Below are 22,373 nucleotides of genomic sequence, written 5' to 3' on the forward strand. Positions count from 1 at the left end.
GTTCGTCCGATTTGCAGTAATAATGCAATAAAATAGTCATTTGTTAACCGATTCTGTCGAAATTTGGCAAGAAGGATTTTCTTATGACTCTCAATATTACTGGTGAATTTTATAGAAATCGGTTCAGATTTGGATACAGCTCCCATATATATGTTCGTCCGATTTACAATAATACAGCAATAAAATGGTCGTTTGTCAACCGATTCTCTCGAAATTTGGCAGGAAGGGTTTTCTTATGACTCCCAATATAACTGGTGAATTTTATAAAAATCGGTTCAGATTTGGATATAGCTCTTATATATATATGTTCGTCCGATTTGCAGTAATAATGCAATAAAATAGTCATTTGTTAACCGATTCTGTCGAAATTTGGCAAGAAGGATTTTCTTATGACTCTCAATATTACTGGTGAATTTTATAGAAATCGGTTCAGATTTGGATACAGCTCCCATATATATGTTCGTCCGATTTACAATAATACAGCAATAAAATGGTCGTTTGTCAACCGATTCTCTCGAAATTCGACAGGATGGATTTTCTTATGACTCTTAATATAACTGTTGAATTTCATGGAAATCGGTTCAGATTTGGATATAGCTCTCATATATATGTTCGTCCGATTTCCACTCCTTGACCCACTGCAAGCGCATTTATTGACCAATCTTCCCAAAATTTTGTACAACGCTTTCCTCGACGAATTCCTCAATATCCATATTCAATCGGTTCAGATTTAGATATAGCTCCCATCTCCTGAATACATTCGTCGAGGTCCATTAAAATTGGTTCAGAATTAGATATAGTCCCACTTTTGTATTCAAAGGGTAGGTGTAGGGTGTTATAAAGTCGGCACCGCCCGCCTTTTGCCTTTCCTTACTGGTTTTAAATTAAACATAAATAAAAATTATTAACAATTTATGAGTTGCTCTATGAGTCCATGTAGTGTTTTGTTCCCAAAGCCTAGTACTGAGTTCATTCGCACGAAAATTGTCTATTGATTGGTCGCTATCAATAGGTCTCAATAGGTCTTCATAAAGCAAACAAAAATCAAGCAACGACACACAATAAAAACAATTGTATTGAAACAGAGTGTTTTGTGTTCCAGTTCTTGAGCAATTATATGAGGCGAAATTTAAATTGACGCAGCGACTTGACGCAGCGATTTGACGCAGCGACTTGACGCTGCTGTTTTGCTCATAGAGTTCAGTACCATTTTTGAGGCAAGTGTCTGAGTTCTTTTCATTGCCATTTCTTTTTTATAATGCGTTTTCACTGCTGTTCAGACTCAGTACTAGGCTTTAGAAAAGAATTGTTTGTTTGTCTTCCTCACTCTCCGCAGAGTGAGTTAATCATTCACAGCTTAAACTAACACTCCCAGACTTTAGGGGGAATGTTTATATGTTCATACGCACAGACAGATAGACAGAGTCTGAGCTCAAGACACCCAAATATTTCTATGAATTGTATGTTAATGGAGTACGTGAGCGCGCATTTATGCCACGTAAATTCCAGACAAGCACACAACCAGCCAAGTGCATAAAAAGAAGTCTCGGCTATAGAATTTTGTAACAACTCCCCCTTACTTTGTTTTGCCTTCAACATCTAGTTGAGATAGTTTCCCTTCGTGGTAATGTTTTTTTCTTTTTGCGGGTATTAAATGAGTAGAATGGGTAATAACATTGGCATTATACTTTTTAGAGGAGTTTTTCAAGACTTTCTACCGATGAGAGATAGCATTGTGATGTAAACGAGAGATATACATATTCACAAGGCCACTGGGGAATATAGTGGAACAAAATATGAATATTTTTGAAACTTGAAATCATAACGGGAGAATGGTTTACATGGAGGTTTCATCACGTTATAGACAAAATCGAACCACCAAACCTGACAATGTCATACTTTTCGCATATCAAGCTCAATGATAGATTAGGTTAGGTTTAAGTGGCAGTCTGGCATTAGACTTACGTTAGGTTGAAAAGAGGGTGCAGTTATTAAATGGTCCCATGCCACTTTGGACATACACCTAAGCCAGTAATCGGCTTGTTTTGCGCTCAAAAAAGGAACCTCTAAGAAGAAAATTTTAAGTAAGGAAATCCGTGCTACTTCCGTGCAAAATCCTTAATTGATTTCAATATCACTCCCCTGAGTTGGTTCATGTCTGATATTGTGTCTCCACCTAAGTACCGGTATCTGTTGGACGCGAAAGCCGGGCAATGACAAAGAAAATGCTCCAACGTCTCATCATCTTCCCTACACATGCCCTACACATGCCCTACACATGCTATCACTTGCCGCACCGATTTTACATAAGTGAGCTCGTAGTCCTATGTGTCCCGTTATGATACCAATAGCTATACCGCCCGCCTTCTTGCTACCTTTCAGCAATAGCCTTGTCTTCTCACGACCTGGATCCCCCCATAGGATTTTCGCCGTTCTACCGACTGTTTCGCTGTTCCACAGTGTTACATGCGTTTGTCGCCCACGCCTTTAAATCGAACTGCGTCGACACGAAACGCTTCGGGTTAACCAAGTTTATCGACGGCCTTTCCTGCCAAATAGTCTGCCCTTTCATTTCCCCTTACTCCGTTATGGCCCGTCACCCAGACGATGAGGATTTTGCCATCCTCAAAGAAGGGGTTAATCTCTTTCTTACACTGCAAGACCGTTCGTGACCTTACCGTCCTGGTTGTTATTGTCCTTATGCCAATTTTATTGTCGGTAAAAAGGTTCAAAATCGACGACCTTGCGTTGGTACTACACCACCTCACGCATTTTTTGATCGCCCGGATCTCCCCCTGTAGGATCGTATTATGGTGAGGCAGTCTAAAACAGATCTCAGTCTCTGGGTTCTCAATGTATATCGCCGGGTCCACTCCGTCCCCTTGCTTTGATCGATCCGTGTAACATGATCTTCCAGATGGGATTCCGTCAGTCCAAGACTGTGCCGATGGCAGCAGTTCCTCGCACTCATCGTCGCCTCGATTATACCGCGGTGGTATGAGCTGCTCCTATCCTCAATCCATTCTCCCATCGGCTTAAGTCTCATAGCCGCAGTGGCTGCCTCACACCTAATCTGTATGTCAATGGGTGGGATATCTAGATAGTCTCCAGCGCCCTAATGGGCGTGGTGCTCATCGCTCAGCCTATGCCAAAACAACATGTTCTCTGAACCTGTTGTATGGTCCTAATGTTGGACTTTTCTTCATAGCAGTCCACGAAACTGCTGAGGCGTAAGTAAGTATTGGTCTAATCACGCTCCTGTAGAGTCAGTGGACTATCCTCGGATACAGGTCCCATTTCGAGACTACGGCCCTTCTACATAGTGCCCAACATCTGTGAGCCTTCTCAGTATGCTCCTGAAGGTGACACTTCCAATTCAGTTTCCCGTCCAAGAGCACACCTAAGTATTTGACCTTGTCAAATATCGAAATCGTCTTATTGAGGAAACGTGGTGCGTTAAATTGGCCCATCTTCGTCTTCCTCGTGAGAAGGCATATTTCAGTCTTCTCTAAGTTAACATTGAGACCTCTGGGTCTAGCCCAGTCATATGCCACATGCAAGATCCTTTTATCTCTTCTGCATAGCTCGTTCGCATCCTTACCCCTAACATTATCTGCATAGCAGACGTGTTCAAATTCCTCCTCAGTCAGCATTCGTAATAGGTTATTTATGGTGACCACCCAAAGCAGTGGCGATAAAATGTCCCCCTGTGGAGTGCCCTGTGCCACTTTCTGCCTTATATTTAAGTCATGGGACCCGCAACTTATCCACCTGTTCTTTAACATATGGTTTATCTAGTCTCTAAAGACCCGGTCCACCCGGTACTGGTCTTAGGATTGGATCAATGTGTCGGTCCGCCATTTTTAAACGCCCCTTTGATGTCAATGCCAACCGCCAATGTGTACGTCTTGGCATCGAATCATTCTTCTATTTTATGTACAACCTCGTATAGGGTAGGCTTCGCCGACCTTCCTTAGACTTAGGCATGCATTTCGCTGGATGGCCGACTCTTTATCATGGTATCCACAATGCGTTCCATGGTTTTGAGTAAAAAGTCGCATAGCTTGCCTTGCCGGGCTTGGGTATAAATACCACCCTTGCTTCCACCCAGGCTTTCGGAGTATATGCTAGTCCTAGGCACGCTGTGAAAATGCAGACCAGATTAGGCGCCACATAGTCGGCCTTCTTTTGTAGTAACGCCGAAAATATTCCATCAGGTCCGGATGACTTAAATGGTTGGAAGCTCCTCAAGGCTTCCTTGACCTTAAATTCCGTTATCATAAGCCTTCGATCAACCTCATTATTCCAAGATTCCGGTGTCTCCGTGAGTCCCATCGTATCCTGTAGAAAATGCGTTTTCATCACAAACCTCAACATGTCCTCCGTTGTTTCTGCTCTCACTCCCATGTCGTCTACCTTTTTCATCTTTGCGGCCTCATTAACGCTATCGATCTGGGCACAGAAAAGCTTCCACGAGGTACGTTTTGCCGCTCTGGCAATTCCTTATTGTATTCCTTGAGCCGTGTGTAATACACATCCCAATATACTTCGGCTTTTTTACGACGTGCTCTGTTAAAAAGTCTGCAGACCTCTTACTCAATGTTGCGAATCTCCTCGGTCATCCAGGTTTTTCTTGGGCTGACTTGCTTTCCCGAAGAGGACAACTATCTTCGAAAGGCTCCACTAGTGCAGTCAAAATGCTGTTGACATTATTTTCAATGTCTTCTATACTTAGACAATCTCCATTATCTTGCCCTAGTCTGAGTAGTCTTCTGACGTATCGTGATCGTATTCGACGCTGGCCGTGCTATTCTAAACCTAATGTAGCGATGGTCTGAGAAGTAATGCTCCTTGGAGATCCTCCCTCCTGTCCAAAGGCATTAGGTGTGGTATTAAATTCAGTGCATCAGATGATGTCGTCCTCAGTGCGGCTGTTATGCACAAGCAAGTCATACCTTGGATCCGGCGGAGTATTGAACAGTAGATGGACTCTTGGAGCGCCGTCCACCAGACCACAACACCATATAGCATTATAGGTCTGACAACTGCAGTTTAAACCCCGTGCATAATACATGGTTTAAACCCCCAACTTTTGCCTATAGCTATCCTGCAGGGGTATAGGGCAAGAGTTGCCTCTCTTGCCCTTTCCAAAATGTTGGATTTGAAGTTCAATTTCCTATCTAGCATAACACCCAGGTATTTTACACTTTCAGTAAATGGAGCATTCTGCCACGAATGTCGTGTTTTACACAGAGGCCTGCCATCATGGCCTAAACCTGTGAGGCCCAAGGACCAAGGGTCTATGCGTCTCCCAAAGTCCACACATGTGGTAACCCACACATGAGTACCAATTTGATCCCTAACCATGTTCTCCTCCTTGGTTAGGAGCGGAGTACTACTTAAAACTCCTTCCGATCTATGGGTCACGGCACCCGGTTGAAAACGCAATTCCACACTGAGCGTATGTTCTTCCTGCGTATTGTGTACAAAACATAGCCACCACGTTGCTCCCCACTGAAACATCCCCATTGTCAGGCTGAAACCGAAATTCCAGGGGCTCCTGACACCCATGGTACCACATTAAAGTCTCCCGTCAGTATTACCAGTTGAACCCCAAACACAACAGCCCTCACTGTCCACGCCACACGTATCAGCTACAACATGGGACTCAACAATCAACGCGGCCACCCTCATGGATCACCGAACACGATCATAAAATCGACGGGAAACAACGATGGGCAAACGCCGAAACATCAACATGGGCAAGGCAGGTGCCAGGCTATGGCAATTTGCAACACTTGTTTTCAATGCGATTTGGCAACATAGATGATGTTGCTCCCTCTTTTCGAATTTTTAATCAGTTATTATCTTTTTTTTAATAAATATTCTTCCTCTCAACAAATGTCAGAAACCACTGTCCAGACCTATTGCTACCAAAAATTTTAATACCATTGAAAATGTTAGCACAATACACTAAACTAAGTGTTTAGTACAGCGTACGTTTAAATAGATGCTTATAAGTGTATGTGCGTGTTGTGTGTGTGGGAGGGTGTGCGAAATGGTTTTTCAAATTTTATCCTCAGTTCCCGAGACAACTCTGACAGGGCACTGTTGCTTCTGCTATGGGTGAATTCATTGTCCCGCGGTGTTTGGTGTCACATCGATAGAATTCAAATCTAATTAAAATTCGCGACACATGTGCGCATATTTTACATGAATTTAGACAAGTTAATAGCATTGTTGTTGCTGCTGTTGTTGTTGTTCGCATGGCAGTAGCTATATAGCTATTGCAATAATACTTTGCGAGACTGTTGCAGTACAAAACAAATGGCATGGCAATGGGTATCGCTGTTTTAGTTGGAAGCAACAATAGTTTGCAGTTTTCTTTTCGTTTCGTTGATATGGGAGAGTTTTTTGGATTATTATAAAGTTTAGTAAAGTTTAGCCATGCATATGGCTGGGAAATGGTTAATAAAAATTATTTAATATTGGTTGCCCAAAAAGTAATTGCGGATTTTTCATATAGTCGGCGTTGACAAATTTTTTCACAGCTTGTGACTCTGTAATTGGATTCTTTCTTCTGTCAGTTATCAGCTGTTACTTTTAGCTTGCTTTAGAAAAAAAGTGTAAAAAGTATTTTTGATTAAAGTTCATTCTAAGTTTTATTAAAAATGCATTTACTTTCTTTTAAAAAATCCGCAATTACTTTTTGGGCAATCCAATAGTTTATAAAAGTTTGAAAACATTAGGAACCCTAGAATAAAAGGATTGGATTGAGTCACCTTGGTGGGAGGGGGGTCTGACGTGCAGTATTTTCAAGTTAGGAAAATGGTAAAGGGTGATTTTTTTGAGGTTAGGATTTTCATGCATTAGTATTTGACAGATCACGTGGGATTTCAGACATGGTGTCAAAGAGAAAGATGCTCAGTATGCTTTGACATTTCATCATGAATAGACTTACTAACGAGCAACGCTTGCAAATCATTGAATTTTATTACCAAAATCAGTGTTCGGTTCGAAATGTGTTCATTCACCGTAACGTTGCGTCCAACAGCATCTTTGAAAAAATACGGTCCAATGATTCCACCAGCGTACAAGCCACACCAAACAGTGCATTTTTCGGGATGCATGGGCAGTTCTTGAACGGCTTCTGGTTGCTCTTCACTCCAAATGCGGCAATTTTGCTTATTTACGTAGCCATTCAACCAGAAATGAGCCTCATCACTGAACAAAATTTGTCAAAATTTGAACACATTTCGAACCGAACACTGATTTTGGTAATAAAATTCAATGATTTGCAAGCGTTGCTCGTTAGTAAGTCTATTCATGATGAAATGTCAAAGCATACTGAGCATCTTTCTCTTTGACACCATGTCTGAAATCCCACGTGATCTGTCAAATACTAATGCAAGAAAATCCTAACCTCAAAAAAATCACCCTTTGTAAGTCCAGTGGAAAACCCCAAAAAGTTTCAGAATTCATTAGACAAAATTTTATTTTGAGGCCCTTTATACAAATTGCAAATTTTTCCATGAACATTCCATTAAGGAACAGGGTCAAACTTCCCACATAACAATGAGTGCTGTCCTATTCAAGTTTATGCTCAATGAATGGTGATCTTATTTTCATGGCCGAGACTGAGCGGCGGGCCGCAGTGGAAAACGTCTTTGGGGAGTAGAGTTTTCATGTCATAGCACCTCAAAAATATTGCCAGCATTAGGTAAAGATAATCAACGCTGAAAATTTGTATACCCTCCACCATAAGATGGGAGTTTACTAACTTCGCTACTCCATTTATAAAACCTCGAAATATTGATCTAAGACCCCATAATGAATATATTGATCATCTAGATATTTTAAGTCAATCTAGCCATGTCCGTCCGTCTGTCCGTTTAAGTCGATCTAGCCATGTCCTTTCATCTGCATGCCAACTTTTGAAGAAGTAAAGCTAAAGACTTGAAATTTTGCTCAAATACTTCCTATTAGTATAGGTTGGTAAGGATTGAAAATAAGCCATATTGGTTTATATTTAGATATAGCTCCCATATAAACCGATCTCCAGATTTTACTTCTTGAGCCTCTAGAGGGCGCAATTCTTATTCGTGTTTGCTGAAAATTTGCACAAGGACTTCTTTAATGGTTTCAAACTTACCTACCAAGTATGATTTAAATCGATTTAAAACCTGATATAGCTCTCACATAAACCGACCTCCCGATTTAACTTCTTGAACCTTTAGAGGGCGTTATTCTTATCCCATTTTTTTGAAATTTGGCACAGTCACTGTATCGATGACCTCTAACAAATGTGTATGTTCTGAATCGGCCCATAACTTGATATAATATTTGTGAACCCAAGACGCTTTTTCCGGAATGTTGGTCTATATTCTGTAAAGTTGTGGAGGCGACCATGCGTAAACATTACTCTAAATTGTGTCAATCATGTGTAATACCAACAGGTAAGAGCGTGTTAAGTTCGGCCCGGCCGAATCTTATATACCCTACACCATAGATCGCATTGGTCGAGTTCTATGTATGCGATATCTCTTTTTAGGTCAACAAATAATATTGAATAAGGACTGTTAGGCTATTGGAGCTATATCAAGTTATAGTCCAATTCAGACGATAAATGAATGCTGAACATTGTAGAAGTCATCGGGTAATATTTCAGTTTATTCGGATAAGAATTGCACCTTGTAGGGGCTCAAGAAGCAAAATCGGAAGATCGGTTTATATGGGAGCTGCATCAAGCTATAGACCGATTCAGATCATATTAGACAAGTATGTTGAAGGTCATGAGAGAAGCCGTTGTACAAAATTTCTGCCAAATCGGATGAGAATTGCGCCCTCTAGAGGCTCAAGAAGTCAAGATCCCTGATCGGTTTATATGGCAGCTATATCAGGTTATGTACCGATTTGCGCCATACTTAGAGCGGTTATTGGAAGACATAACAAAACACCTCATGCAAAATTTAAGCCAAATCCGATGAGAAATGCGCCCTCTAGAGGCTCAAGAAGTCAAGATCCCAGATCGGTTTATTTGGCAGCTATATGAAAACATGAACCGATTTGAATCATACTTAACACAGTTGTTGTAAATGATACCAAAACACTACGTGCAAGATTTCAGTCAAATCGGATAAAAATTGCGCCTTCTAGAGGCTCAAGAAGTCAAGACCCAAGATCGGTTTATATGGCAGCTATATCAAAACATAGACCGATTTAAACCATAGTTAGTTCAGTTATTGGAAGTGATACCAAAACACTACGTGCAAAATTTCAATCAAATCGGATGAGAATTGCGCCCTCTAGAGGCTCAAGAAGTCAAGATCCCTGACCGGTTTATATGACAGCTATACCAGATTATGAACCGATTTGAATCATACTAAGCGCAGTTATTGGAAGTGATACCAAAACACTACGTGCAAAATTTCAATCAAATCGGATAAAAATTGCGCCCTCTAGAGGCTCAAGAAGTCAAGACCCAAGATGGGTTTATATGGCAGCTATACCAAAACATAGACCGATTTGAACCATACTTAGTTCAGTTATTGGAAGTGATACCAATACACTACGTGCAAAATTTCAGTCAAATTGGATGAGAATTGCGCCCTCTACAGGCTCAAGAAGTCAAGACCCAAGATCGGTTTATATAGCAGCTGTATCAAAACATGGACCGATTTGGCCCATTTAAAATCCCAACCGACCTACACTCCTTCGAAAGTTAGCGTGCTTTCGACAGACAGACCGACGGATGGACAGTCGGACGGACAGACGGACGGACGGACGGACAGACGGACGGACAGACGGACGGACAGACGGACGGAGGGACGGACAGACGGACAGACGGACGGAGGGACGGACAGACGGACGGACGTACAGACGGACGGACAGACAGATGGACGGACGGACGGACGAACGGACGGACAGATGGACGGACGGACAGACGGACGGACGAACGGACGGACAGACGGGCAGACGGACGGACGGACGGACAGACGGACTTAAAATGACATAACGATCAAGAATACATATATGCTTGATGGGGTCTCAGACGCATATTTTACAAACAGAATGACGAAATTAGTATAGCCCCATCCTATGGTGGAGGATATAAAAAGCTGTTAGGAGCCCGGGACTTCAACTTAAATGACAACAAAATATGATACAAACCATTATCCCGAATTCCAAAAAAATCGAGTAGAAATGCGCCTCTGTGGGCTCAAGACTCCAAATATGATCCGATCTAGAACAGAATCGACACGGTCGATCCCCATCCTATGGTGGAGGGTATAAAAAGCTTTAAGGAGGCCGGGACTTCAACTTAAATGACAGCAATTCCAAAGAAATCGAGTAGAAATGCGCCTCTATGGGCTCAAGACTCCCAATATGATCCGATCTAGACCAAAATCGACACGGTTATCGAAAGGTCTAATAGAACTATCTCACTCATGTCTGGCTGTAAATGGAGTTAAGACGAAATGGATGGTTTCAACTCCCAAAACGCCTTGTACAACTGAGCAGATAAAAAAATGGAATGAGCTGGGTACCACAATTTTGAGATAGTCAGCAACCTTATCTACCTCGGCACCGCCATAAGCGAAATGAATGACACCAGTTTTGAGATAAAACGAAGAATAATACTGGCAAACAGATGCTACTTTGGGCTAAGTAAGCAGTTTAGAAACAAGACCACCTCTCGACGGATGAAGATTACACTATGCAAGACACTGATACTACCTGTGTTGTTATATGGTTCTGAGGCATTGGTACTGGTGAAAGTAGATGGGGGAGTACTTGGAGTATTTGAGAGAAAGATTCTTCGTAAAATATATGGAGCAGTTTGCGTTAATGGAGAATATAGGCGACATATGAACCACGAGCTGTATGACGACGATAGCATAGTTACACGCATCAAAAATAGTTACACGCATCAAAATAGTTACACGCATCAAAATAGTTACACGCATCAAAATAGTTACACGCATCAAAATGTTACACGCATCAAAATAGTTACACGCATCAAAATAGTTACACGCATCAAAACAGTTACACGCATCAAAATAGTTACACGCATCAAATTGCGTTGGCTAGGTCATGTTGTCAGAATGGATGAAGAATATAGGCGACGTATGAACCACGTACTGTATAAGCTGTATGACGACGATAGCATAGTTACACGCATCAAAATAGTTACCCGCATCAAAATTGTTACACGCATCAAAATAGTTACACGCATCAAAATAGTTACACACATCAAAATAGTTACACGCATCAAAATAGTTACACGCATCAAATTGCGTTGGGTAGGTCATGTTGTCAGAATGGATGAAGAATATAGGCGACGTATGAACCACGAGCTGTATAAGCTGTATGACGACTATAGCATAGTTACACGCATCAAAATTGTTACACGCATCAAAATAGTTACACGCATCAAAATAGTTACACGCATCAAAATAGTTACACGCATCAAATTGCGTTGGCTAGGTCATGTTGTCAGAATGGATGAAGAATATAGGCGACGTATGAACCACGAGCTGTATAAGCTGTATGACGACTATAGCATAGTTACACGCATCAAAATAGTTACACGCATCAAAATAGTTACACGCATCAAAATAGTTACACGCATTAAAATAGTTACACGCATCAAAATAGTTACACGCATCAAAATAGTTACCCGCATCAAAATTGTTACACGCATCAAAATAGTTACACGCATCAAATTGCGTTAGCTAGGTCATGTTGTCAGAATGGATGAAGAATATAGGCGGCGTATGAATCACGATCTGTATGAGCTGTATGACGCATCAAAATAGTTACACGTATCAAAATAGTTACACGCATCAAAATAGTTACACGCATCAAAATAGTTACCCGCATCAAAATTGTTACACGCATCAAAATAGTTACACGCATCAAATTGCGTTGGCTAGGTCATGTTGTCAGAATGGATGAAGAATATAGGCGACGTATGAACCACGAGCTGTATAAGCTGTATAACGACGATCGCATAGTTACACGCATCAAAATAGTTACACGCATCAAAATAGTTACACGCATCAAAATAGTTACCCGCATCAAAATAGTTACACGTATTAAAATAGTTACACGCATCGAAATAGTTACACGCATCAAATTGCGGTGGCTAGGTCATGTTGTCAGATGGGATGAAAAAGCTCCAGCAAAGAAGTCTTTTAAAGGCAAACACGGTGGTACACGCAAACCGGGAAGACCAAAAGCCCAATGGAAAGATCAGAGAAACTTGGTGTCAGAGATTTTAGAATGAGCGCAGAAGATCGAGGCGCTTGGAACACTATTCTACGTTCGGCTAGTGAAACAATTGTTCTGTCATAGCTAATTAAACAAAGAAGAAGAAGAAAAAGAGATTATTTAGAAAGTTTGGGTGATTTCGACAGATGGATGGACATTGCTAAAAAATTTAAAATGTCGTAACGATTTAAAAATATATATAACTTACAGCTTTATTTCGAGGGTAGCACCTAATCAAATAGCGATTTAAGCATACCCCCATCCTATGGTGAAGGTTCTAAAATAGCTTGCGAAATTAATTCATATAAGTCATACGACCTAAGGTACCAACAAAGGTAATCTATATACCTAGCTACACCTCTTTTTACATGCCTTTTACGAATCTATCTGGCTTCATTGTTGGTCCTCTTATATTCGCATTTACCCATTTAGAAGCCTTTATTGAACATAACTCCATCTTTGGTGACATTAAATTATGTTCACATAAATGTTCTAAGGAAAAGCTAAAGCTATATTTCATATTGAACACAGTTTCCTTTGATTTTACAACATTAATGTCTAGGGAGTCCATATAGGCAGCGAGTAAGTAAGTAGTCCTACCCATGGGATATGCTAAACTTAGTATTTGGCTACATTTACATGTGTTGGTGGGCAGTCAACTATGAATGAGTAAATTATGCTTTAGTGGCAACAAATTTATGGCCACACGTTTGCCGCTTACAAACATGTGTGTCCATATTAATGCGTTACCTGCCAGCTAGTGGTAATATATGCCCTAAGCAGCAACAGCAGCAGCATGTAACTCACCATGCCATACGCTGAAGAAGGCCGTATGGTGTTGCATACTTAAGAGTTGAGCAAATTTGCACAGGTAACAGGCTGCTGCTGCTGCTGCAGCTGCGAGTATTGGCAGTCGTTTATGCATTGCACATCAATGAAGTGGAAGACACTTCTTGGCATGAATGAGTTGCAAGTTGAATAAAATGGTCTGCTGGTAGCTGCAAGGTAGCTCAGGCGGAAATGTCAAATCACAGTACTATATTTATTGGGAAAAGACAACGACGACCATGGCAGCGAAGAAGACCGAACGTTGGTCACCATAACTCTCTGTGTCTACTTGGTGCGGCCGAGAAATTGCAATTATTGCATTTTTAATATATGGCCGTTCATGGCGTTGCCATTGTCATGCCGTATAATTGCCAATATGCAATTGGTTAATGATCGGCAGTGAACATGCAAATTATTATCAAGAATTGGAGTTGTAATTAACTTGAGAACATGGGTGTAGGTTGTGTAAGTAGATGGAAAAAAGCAGAAAGAACAGCTAAAAGTTCTTTAAAGGCATTTTTTACCTTCAAGTAGGTTTTATTATAATAAGGAACGAAGCGTAACTACCTCTTTTATTAATGAATGCTGGTCAATAAATGGCATTGGATTGTAAGGGGGCTGATCGGAGTCCATCGACCAAAATACCGGAATTTGGCAAGGTGGGGAATTTTCCGATCCACACCAAGGATTTTGACTCAAAATCGAAAAAAATAAAAGTATTAGCCATATGGTTCCAAATAAATAAAATTAATATTTATCATACGCAATGGCGTTCAAATTATAAAATTAATATAAATCATACGCAATATGGAACAACTAAAACAATTCATATTAATCATACGTCACATGGCTTACCGAGAAAAGTATATAAATCTTATCCAATATAATTCATGCTATAACAAATAAAAGATTGCCAACTTCGGCTAGGCCCAATCTTATGTACCCTGCACCATGCATCGCATTCGAAAAGTTCTAGGAGTGACTTTTTCTTATAATGACACTAGCTGAACAGGGCTCGTTCCGCTGAGCCTTCTTTCACTCTCTAATTTTATCTGAGCCCTATACGGTCACGTCAGGAAATAAGTCCTGTTTGAGGGTGCTGGCACGGCCTTTCAGATATTTCGCGCCAATGTGGATATTATATTGGTGCTCTTCTTCCAAATACCTTTCATTGGAGCCGTATATTGCTATGGTCGGTAAATATGTCCGGTATGGGGGTGTTTTTGAGAGTAAGGCGGATTCCCATATATCAAATTCGTGCTCTGGTCTCAGATACCTTTCATTTGAGTCCCATATTGTAATTATTGCTTTATATTTCATTTGGCTGGTGGTTTTAGAGGTGGCGCGAGCCATCTCCAAGATCTGGCGTTTTTGGAAATAGGGTAAGGGGAGGGTCCACCTATTAAAATTTGGATGTTAGATCTACTTCACCCTCTTGAAATTGGTGGTGGATTGTAGTAGCCAAACTCTTTGCCCCAAAAGTGAATATCAGATTCATACTCCACTCCCGAAAATCACATTGGAGCTACATATTGCTATAATCGGTATATTTATGGGATGAGGCGTCCCCTGAAACAGATTTGAACCCCCTTTTTGTCATAATCCGTAGCGCAGAGGTTAGCACGTCCGCCTATGACGCTGAACACCTGGGTTCGAATCCTGGCGAGACCATCAGAAAAAATTTTCAACGGTGGTTTTCCCCTCCTAATGCTGGCAACATTTATGAGGAACTATGCCATGTATAACTTCTCTCGAAAGAGGTGTCGCACTGCGGCACGCCGTTCGGACTCGGCTATAAAAAGGAGGCCCCTTATCATTGAGCTTAAAACTTGAATCGGACTGCACTCATTGATATGTGAGAAGTTTGCCCCTGTTCCTTAGTGGAATGTTCATGGGCAAAATTAGCATTTTTGTCATAATCCACAAATATGTCCAGTTTGAGGGATATGCAAGGTGGGCGGCTACCCACGTACTTAGAAACAAACAACAAATTTTCCCCATGAACATTCCACTAAGGAAAAAGGGGGCAAACTTTTCACATACCAATGAGTGCAGTCGGGTTCATGTTTCAAGCTCAATGATTAGGGGCCTTCTTGTATAGCCGAGTCCGGACGGCATGGCATCCACAGGTCCTCCTGTGTCCATCCCAATTTGAGGGTAAAAAGTATATACTACTACCAAAGACCTTTTATTTCTGTCCTATTCTATCCTGATCGGCCTTCATATATTATTCTTAATTCCTTTTTTTGGGTAGGATAGTGGTAGAGGGATTGCCCTCTGACACGTCCTTTCATTGAGTACAATGTATTCTCAGTCATCCTACATGACAGTTGGGCGTTGCATTTATTGGGAGGAGAGGTTGGGGCTAGAAACCAAACGACAATTTATTTGAGTCCTTTATTGCCGCGATCTACTGTCCTGCGGAACGGTAGCACGTGACCCAGATACTTGAATCCTTATACCAACATTAGATTCGAAATATACTGTCATAGACCTTTCTTTTAATTGACATAATATCCCGATCGAACTACACGTGGGTGGGCCGGTCCCAGACTCTGTTCTAATTGTGCATGCCAGTTTTGTAGTCAAGTCCCAAAAGACCTTTCATTTAATGCCCATTTTGTGATGTTACCCATTTATGCCCGTTTTGGAGGTTTTTTAGATTGGGTAGGCCCCCTAGACACCTTGGACCAAATTCTTATAACAGATGTGTACTCAGCTTCCAAATATCTTTCATTTGATACCCATATTGTCCCAATCGGTAAACATGTTCTGTTGAGGGGTTTTGGAGGGTGGAGAGGCGCCTCAGACACCAAGGTATAAAATTTTATATCAGCATAGGACTCTAGCTTTAAATAGCTTCCATTTGATACACATATCTTCCCAATCGGTAAATTTGTCCTGCTGGGGCCCTCAGACACCAAAAAATAATTTTTTGTCTCAGATGTAATACCCATATTACTCAAAGCGGTTAAAGTTTCCTGTTGGGATGTGTTTTTGGGGGTAGGGGACCCTCGACGCTTAGGGTAACATTATAATGTCAAGTTCGTACTCTACTTTCAAATACCTTTTATTTGATACCCATATTGCCCAAAGCGGTGAAAGTGTCCTCTTAGGACTTTTTTGGGGGTGGGGGACCCCCCGAAACTTAAGAGTGAACTTTGTATACCAAATTCGTACTCTACTCTTAAATACCTTTCATTTGATACCCATGTTGTCCCAATTAGTGCACATGTCCGTTCGGGTAGGTTTTAGGATGGGGCGTCCCCCCCACGATTTTTTAATCCCAAATTTTACCAATTTCGTGTTTTTGGGGTACCATAAGGTGGTATACAAAATTGTTCTTAAATCGGTGCACGCATCTCCGAGGTCTGGCGTTTTTGAAAATTTGGGTATGGGGGAGGATCCGCCCCCTTTCGGATATCAAAAAATGTAGTATCCCATTTTCACCGGGGGCCCAAATTCTACCATCTGTGAAAATTTCATGAAAATCGGTTCAGCCGATAGATAGGCTTATATAAGAGCTATATAATGCTATGAACCGATTTAGATCGATTCATTGAAATTGGATAAAAATTGCACCCCCTAGAGGCTCAAGAAGTTAAGCCAGGAGATCGGCTAATATGGGCGCTATATCAGGTTATGGATCGATTTGAACCATTCGCGTCACTACTGTTGGAATTTGTAAAAAAAAAACACCAAGTGCAAAAATTTCAGTCAAATTGAGTAAAAATTGCGCCATCTAGAGGCTCAAGAAGTCAAATCGTAAAAAAAACACCAAGTGCAAAAATTTCAGTCAAATTGAGTAAAAATTGCGCCCTCTAGAGGCTCAAGATTTCAAATCGGGTGGTCGGTTTATATGGGAGCTATATTCGGTTATTAACCGTTTTGGACCATAATTGAGAGTAGTAACAAAACACCACGCGCAAAATTTTTACTGAATCAGATAATAATTGCGCCCACTATAGTCTCAAGAGGTAATTTTGTGAGCTCGGTTTACATGGGAGCCATATCTGGTTATAAAACGATTTGCACCATACCTGGCACTATTGTTGGAAGTCGAAACAAACCAGCACATGTGACATTTTAGCCGAATCGGATAATAATTGCTCCCTCTAAGGGCTCAAGAGTCAAATCGGGAGATCCGTTTCTATAGGAGCTATATGAGATTATGAACCGATTTTGACCATACTCGGAATTACTGTTGGAAGTGGTAAGAGAACACCACGTGCGAAATTACGAAGACAATTGCGCCCTCTAGAGGCTCAAGAAGTGAAATCAGGGTTTATAGGGGAGCTATGCCGGGTTATTAACCGATTTGGACGTGCCACATTTGAATTGAAATCGTAAAGAGTGATTTGTTAAGAGCTTGATAACTTTTTTTTTAAAAAAAACGCATAAAATTTGCAAAATCTCATCGGTTCTTTATTTGAAACGTTAGATTGGTCCATGACATTTACTTTTTGAAGATAATTTCATTTAAATGTTGACCGCGGCTGCGTCTTAGGTGGTCCATTCGGAAAGTCCAATTTTGGGCAACTTTTTCGAGCATTTCGGCCGGAATAGCCCGAATTTCTTCGGAAATGTTGTCTTCCAAAGCTGGAATAGTTGCTGGCTTATTTCTGTAGACTTTAGACTTTACGTAGCCTCACAAAAAATAGTCTAAAGGCGTCAAATCGCATGATCTTGGTGGCCAACTTACCGGTCCATTTCTTGAGATGAATTGTTCTCCGAAGTTTTCCCTCAAAATGGCCATAGAATCGCGAGCTGTGTGGCATGTAGCGCCATCTTGTTGAAACCACATGTCAACCAAGTTCAGTTCTTCCATTTTTGGCAACAAAAAGTTTGTTAGCATCGAACGATAGCGATCGCCATTCACCGTAACGTTGCGTCCAACAGCATCTTTGAAAAAATACGGTCCAATGATTCCACCAGCGTACAAACCACACCAAACAGTGCATTTTTCGGGATGGATGGGCAGTTCTTGAACGGCTTCTGGTTGCTCTTCACTCCAAATGCGGCAATTTTGCTTATTTACGTAGCCATTCAACCAGAAATGAGCCTCATCGCTGAACAAAATTTGTCGATAAAAAAGCGGATTTTCTGCCAACTTTTCTAGGGCCCATTCACTGAAAATTCGACGTTGTGGCAGATCGTTCGGCTTCAGTTCTTGCACGAGCTGTATTTTATACGGTTTTACACCAAGATCTTTGCGTAAAATCTTCCATGTGGTCGAATAACACAAACCCAATTGCTGCGAACGGCGACGAATCGACATTTCACGGTCTTCAGCAACACTCTCAGAAACAGACGCAATATTCTCTTCTGTACGCACTGTACGCATTCGTGTGGTTGGTTTAATGTCCAATAAAGTAAACTGAGTGCGAAACTTGGTCACAATCGCATTAATTGTTTGCTCACTTGGTCGATTATGTAGACCATAAATCGGATGTAAAGCGCGAAACACATTTCGAACCGAACACTGATTTTGGTAATAAAATTCAATGATTTGCAAGCGTTGCTCGTTAGTAAGTCTATTCATGATGAAATGTCAAAGCATACTGAGCATCTTTCTCTTTGACACCATGTCTGAAATCCCACGTGATCTGTCAAATACTAATGCATGAAAATCCTAACCTCAAAAAAATCACCCTTTATAATAATTGCGCCCTCTAAAGGCACAAGAAGTCAAATCGGGAAACCGGTTTTAAAGGGAGCAATATCGGGTTATTAACCGATATGGACCATACATGGCATTATTATTGAATGTAGTAACAAAATACCACGTGCGAAATTCCATCCAAATTGAATGACAATTGCGCCCTCTACAGGCTCAAGAAGTCATATCAGGAGTTCGGTTTATATGGGTGTTATTCCCGTTAATTGACATATCTGGACCATACTCAGAACAATTGTTGGAAGTCCGAACAAATGCCATGGGCAAAATTTCAGCCAAATCCAATAATAATTGCGTCCTCTAGAGGGTTAAGGAATCAGAGCGGGAGAGAGTTATTCCCGTTTATTGACATATCTGGACCATACTCAGAACAGTTGTTGGAAGTCCAAACAAAATGCCATTGTCAAAATTTCAGCCAAATCGAATAATAATTGCGCCCTCTAGAGGGTTAAGAAATCATAGAGGGAGATCGGTTAATATTGGACTTGGATTGTACTCAGCATCGATATTGAAAGTCGTAACAAAACACCATATCCAACATTGTAGATATATCGAATAATAATTGGGACCCACAGAGGCTCAAGAAGTCAAATCGGTAGTCGGTTTATATGGAAACTATATCAGGTTATGGACCGTTTAAATCGCACCAGTCAAAGAGGAGGCTCTATAAAAGGGCGATTAAAACTAAGCTGCGGTCGGATTGGAGCCTGTACACGGAGTCCCCAAAAAAGTATAAGAGCGAGGTGAACTCTTCCAAGTGTGTGTCATGAATCTGTTTTTGCGTCGATTTGATTCTATAGATGGGTCTATATGAGTCTTCCAGGATCCTCAAGAATGCTATCTAAGGACATGATAAACCTTGGGTGCATTTTAAGAGATGACGGAACCTGACCGTTGTCTAGCTCTGAGACTCTCGACCTACTGGCTGCTAAGTGCTTCCCTGGTTGCTAGGCCGTGGCCGATGTGTCGAAGAATCCAAATGGTGTCGTTGTAGCTCTGATACGACACAGTGCCGTGTCACATGATTAAAGACATGAATGGAAGAAAGTCTCGGCGTTGAATTGGTTACAAGTCAACGGCAGCGGATGGTGTACTGCCTGCTATTTTGCAAAGGGCAGCAGCGTTTGCCATACAATTCCTTCAGATGATTTTTAGGAGTTGTGTTTTAATGGACTATGTACCGACTGGGTGGCAGGAGGTAAAGATGGTTTTTTCCCGAAGGCAGAGAAACCGAACCATTATCAAGCCTAGGAATACAGACCAATCCGTCTCGCATTCTCCATTTAAAAGACCCTGGAAAGACTAATTAACTCAACTATTAGGGACCGTATCGACCCTTGACTGGTATGCGACTATCAGCATGCTTACATTAAGGGTCGTTCGGTATTTGGATGTGGGTGACTTCACTTTGTCAGCCCCTTTGGACATATTGGGTTGCCCAAAAAGTAATTGCGGATTTTTTAAAAGAAAGTAAATGCATTTTTAATAAATCTTAGAATGAACTTTAATCAAATATACTTTTTTTAACACTTTTTTTCTAAAGCAAGCTAAAAGTAACAGCTGATAACTGACAGCAGAAAGAATGCAATTACAGAGTCATAAGCCGTTGAAAAAATTTGTCAACACCGACTATATGAAAAATCCGCAATTACTTTTTGGGCAACCATAGAAAGGGCTTTTAATAACGGGAAGTTGGAGCCCAATCATGGCGTTCTGATGATTTTTTTCCCGAAGGCGGACAAACAGAGTCATTTTCTGCCCAATGACTACTCGCCAATCAGTCTCGCATCCTTTATTTTAAGGACTCTCGAAAGACTAATGGACCCATTTGACAAAAAAAATTTGTCAACACCGACTATATGAAAAATCCGCAATTACTTTTTGGGCAACCATAGAAGGGGCTTTTAATAAAGGGAAGTTGGAGCCCAATCATGGCGCTCTGATGATTTTCTTCCCGAAGGCGGTCAAACAGAGTCATTTTATGCCCAATGACTACTCGCTAATCAGTCTCGCATCCTTTATTTTAAGGACTCTCGAAAGACTAATGGACCCATCTGACAAAAAAAAATTGTCAACACCGACTATATGAATAATCCGCAATTACTTTTTGGGCAACCATAGAAGGGGCTTTTAATAACGGGAAGTTGGAGCCCAATCATGGCGCTCTGATGATTTTCTTCCCGAAGGCGGACAAACAGAGTCATTTTCTGCCCAATGACTTCTCGCCAATCAGTCTCGCATCCTTTATTTTAAAGACTCTCGAAAGACTAATGGACCCATCTGTTAGTGACCGTTTAGACCCATCAATGACACGTGGCTATCAGCATGCTTACACTAAATATCGGTCGGTTGACAGTGGCCCTACATGATGTGGTTGGCTACATCCTAGGGAATTTGAGTGTGGGTGACTTCACTTTGGGGCCCTTCTTGAACATAGAAGGAGCTTTAAATAGTTGGTGTCTGATGGAGGGGTGACGGTCCCCCCTCTTTTGATGGGGACACCGGAGCAGGAGTCTTCATGAAATTCTTTGGAATCAGGGAGTCATATCGGCTTTTGGATGGCAGCAACGTACTTCAGGCGAAGGTCTTCGCAACCCTGAAGACACTGGAGACGATGTGGATGTGGCAGCATCGGCCCCATCAGACTGTCACTATCTATGTCGACATGTAGGTGGCGCTGAAGCCTGCTTAAAAGATGCAAAGAGCTTCTTTCAATCATGGGAATGGCTGTCTGACTCTGCTGGGTCCCGGGCCAACAATGTTTCGCATGGTACGAATCGCCAAAGGGTTAGGCACGCTTATTGCCGCTATGCGTGCCACGAAATCAGTGAATAACTCTATTTCCGAGCTTTTTGGTAGGATAGACGCCTTTGACTATGAATGCATGAGTGAGGCCAGGGCTGGTGCTATTGGTTGCAGGATGCTAACGGTCCAATGGCCAAGTGTTTTACAAAAGACGTCGCTTATCCTGGGGCTGGGAAAGCATAACTTTGGATTACTGATAGGCGTCCTAATCTGGTCATTGCAACATTTGGTCTTAGACATTGAGCTGGCCACAAGGAGAGGCAGACTTCTGCAGGATATACGATGACGAATAGAAGTTGTAAACGGTCGAGGTAACTTGCCAGGCACGGAATGGCTAAGAACACCCCACGTGTGGGAACTGTAAGCTCCGATTTGTGTGGTGTTCATCGGCGTAAAGAGAAGCTCTGCTGAGAGCTACCGGGTGCGTCCATAGGTTGCGGATCGAGGGATGCTTCGCATACGGAGTAGCTGCAATTGCGGAGTAGCTGCAGTCGCGGACAATAAACGATAGCGAGTAGATATCCATTGAGAAGTCGGGCGTCACCGGCTCTTGCCTATCTTGCTCACCTTGACGAGGCTCGCTGCCTCCACATACGGAATTGAGGCTTCACAACAACAACAACGGTCGAACACTGTCACTGCCCTGCAATTGCGAGTGTTGAAGACACAGAATAATGAGTGAACACTACATTCCTTTCCTGGATCCCCTCCAGTCACTCATTCCTCTAGTCATTGTTTAGTTCTTTAAAGACCCTAATAAACTGACTGGATCCTTATGTCTCTGGTGAGA

At 41.6% G+C, this 22,373-nt stretch overlaps 1 protein-coding gene across 4 annotated transcripts in view; it reads left to right on the forward strand.

The window, feature by feature from the left end:
• Nucleotides 1-22,373, forward strand: part of LOC106091359 (uncharacterized protein CG43867) — an 878,705-nt gene that overhangs the window by 102,100 nt on the left and 754,232 nt on the right. The gene's annotated exons all lie outside the window — the stretch shown is intronic.

Source organism: Stomoxys calcitrans, chromosome 4 (genome assembly GCF_963082655.1).
Source record: "Stomoxys calcitrans chromosome 4, idStoCalc2.1, whole genome shotgun sequence".
In the NCBI taxonomy this organism is placed as follows: domain Eukaryota; kingdom Metazoa; phylum Arthropoda; class Insecta; order Diptera; family Muscidae; genus Stomoxys; species Stomoxys calcitrans.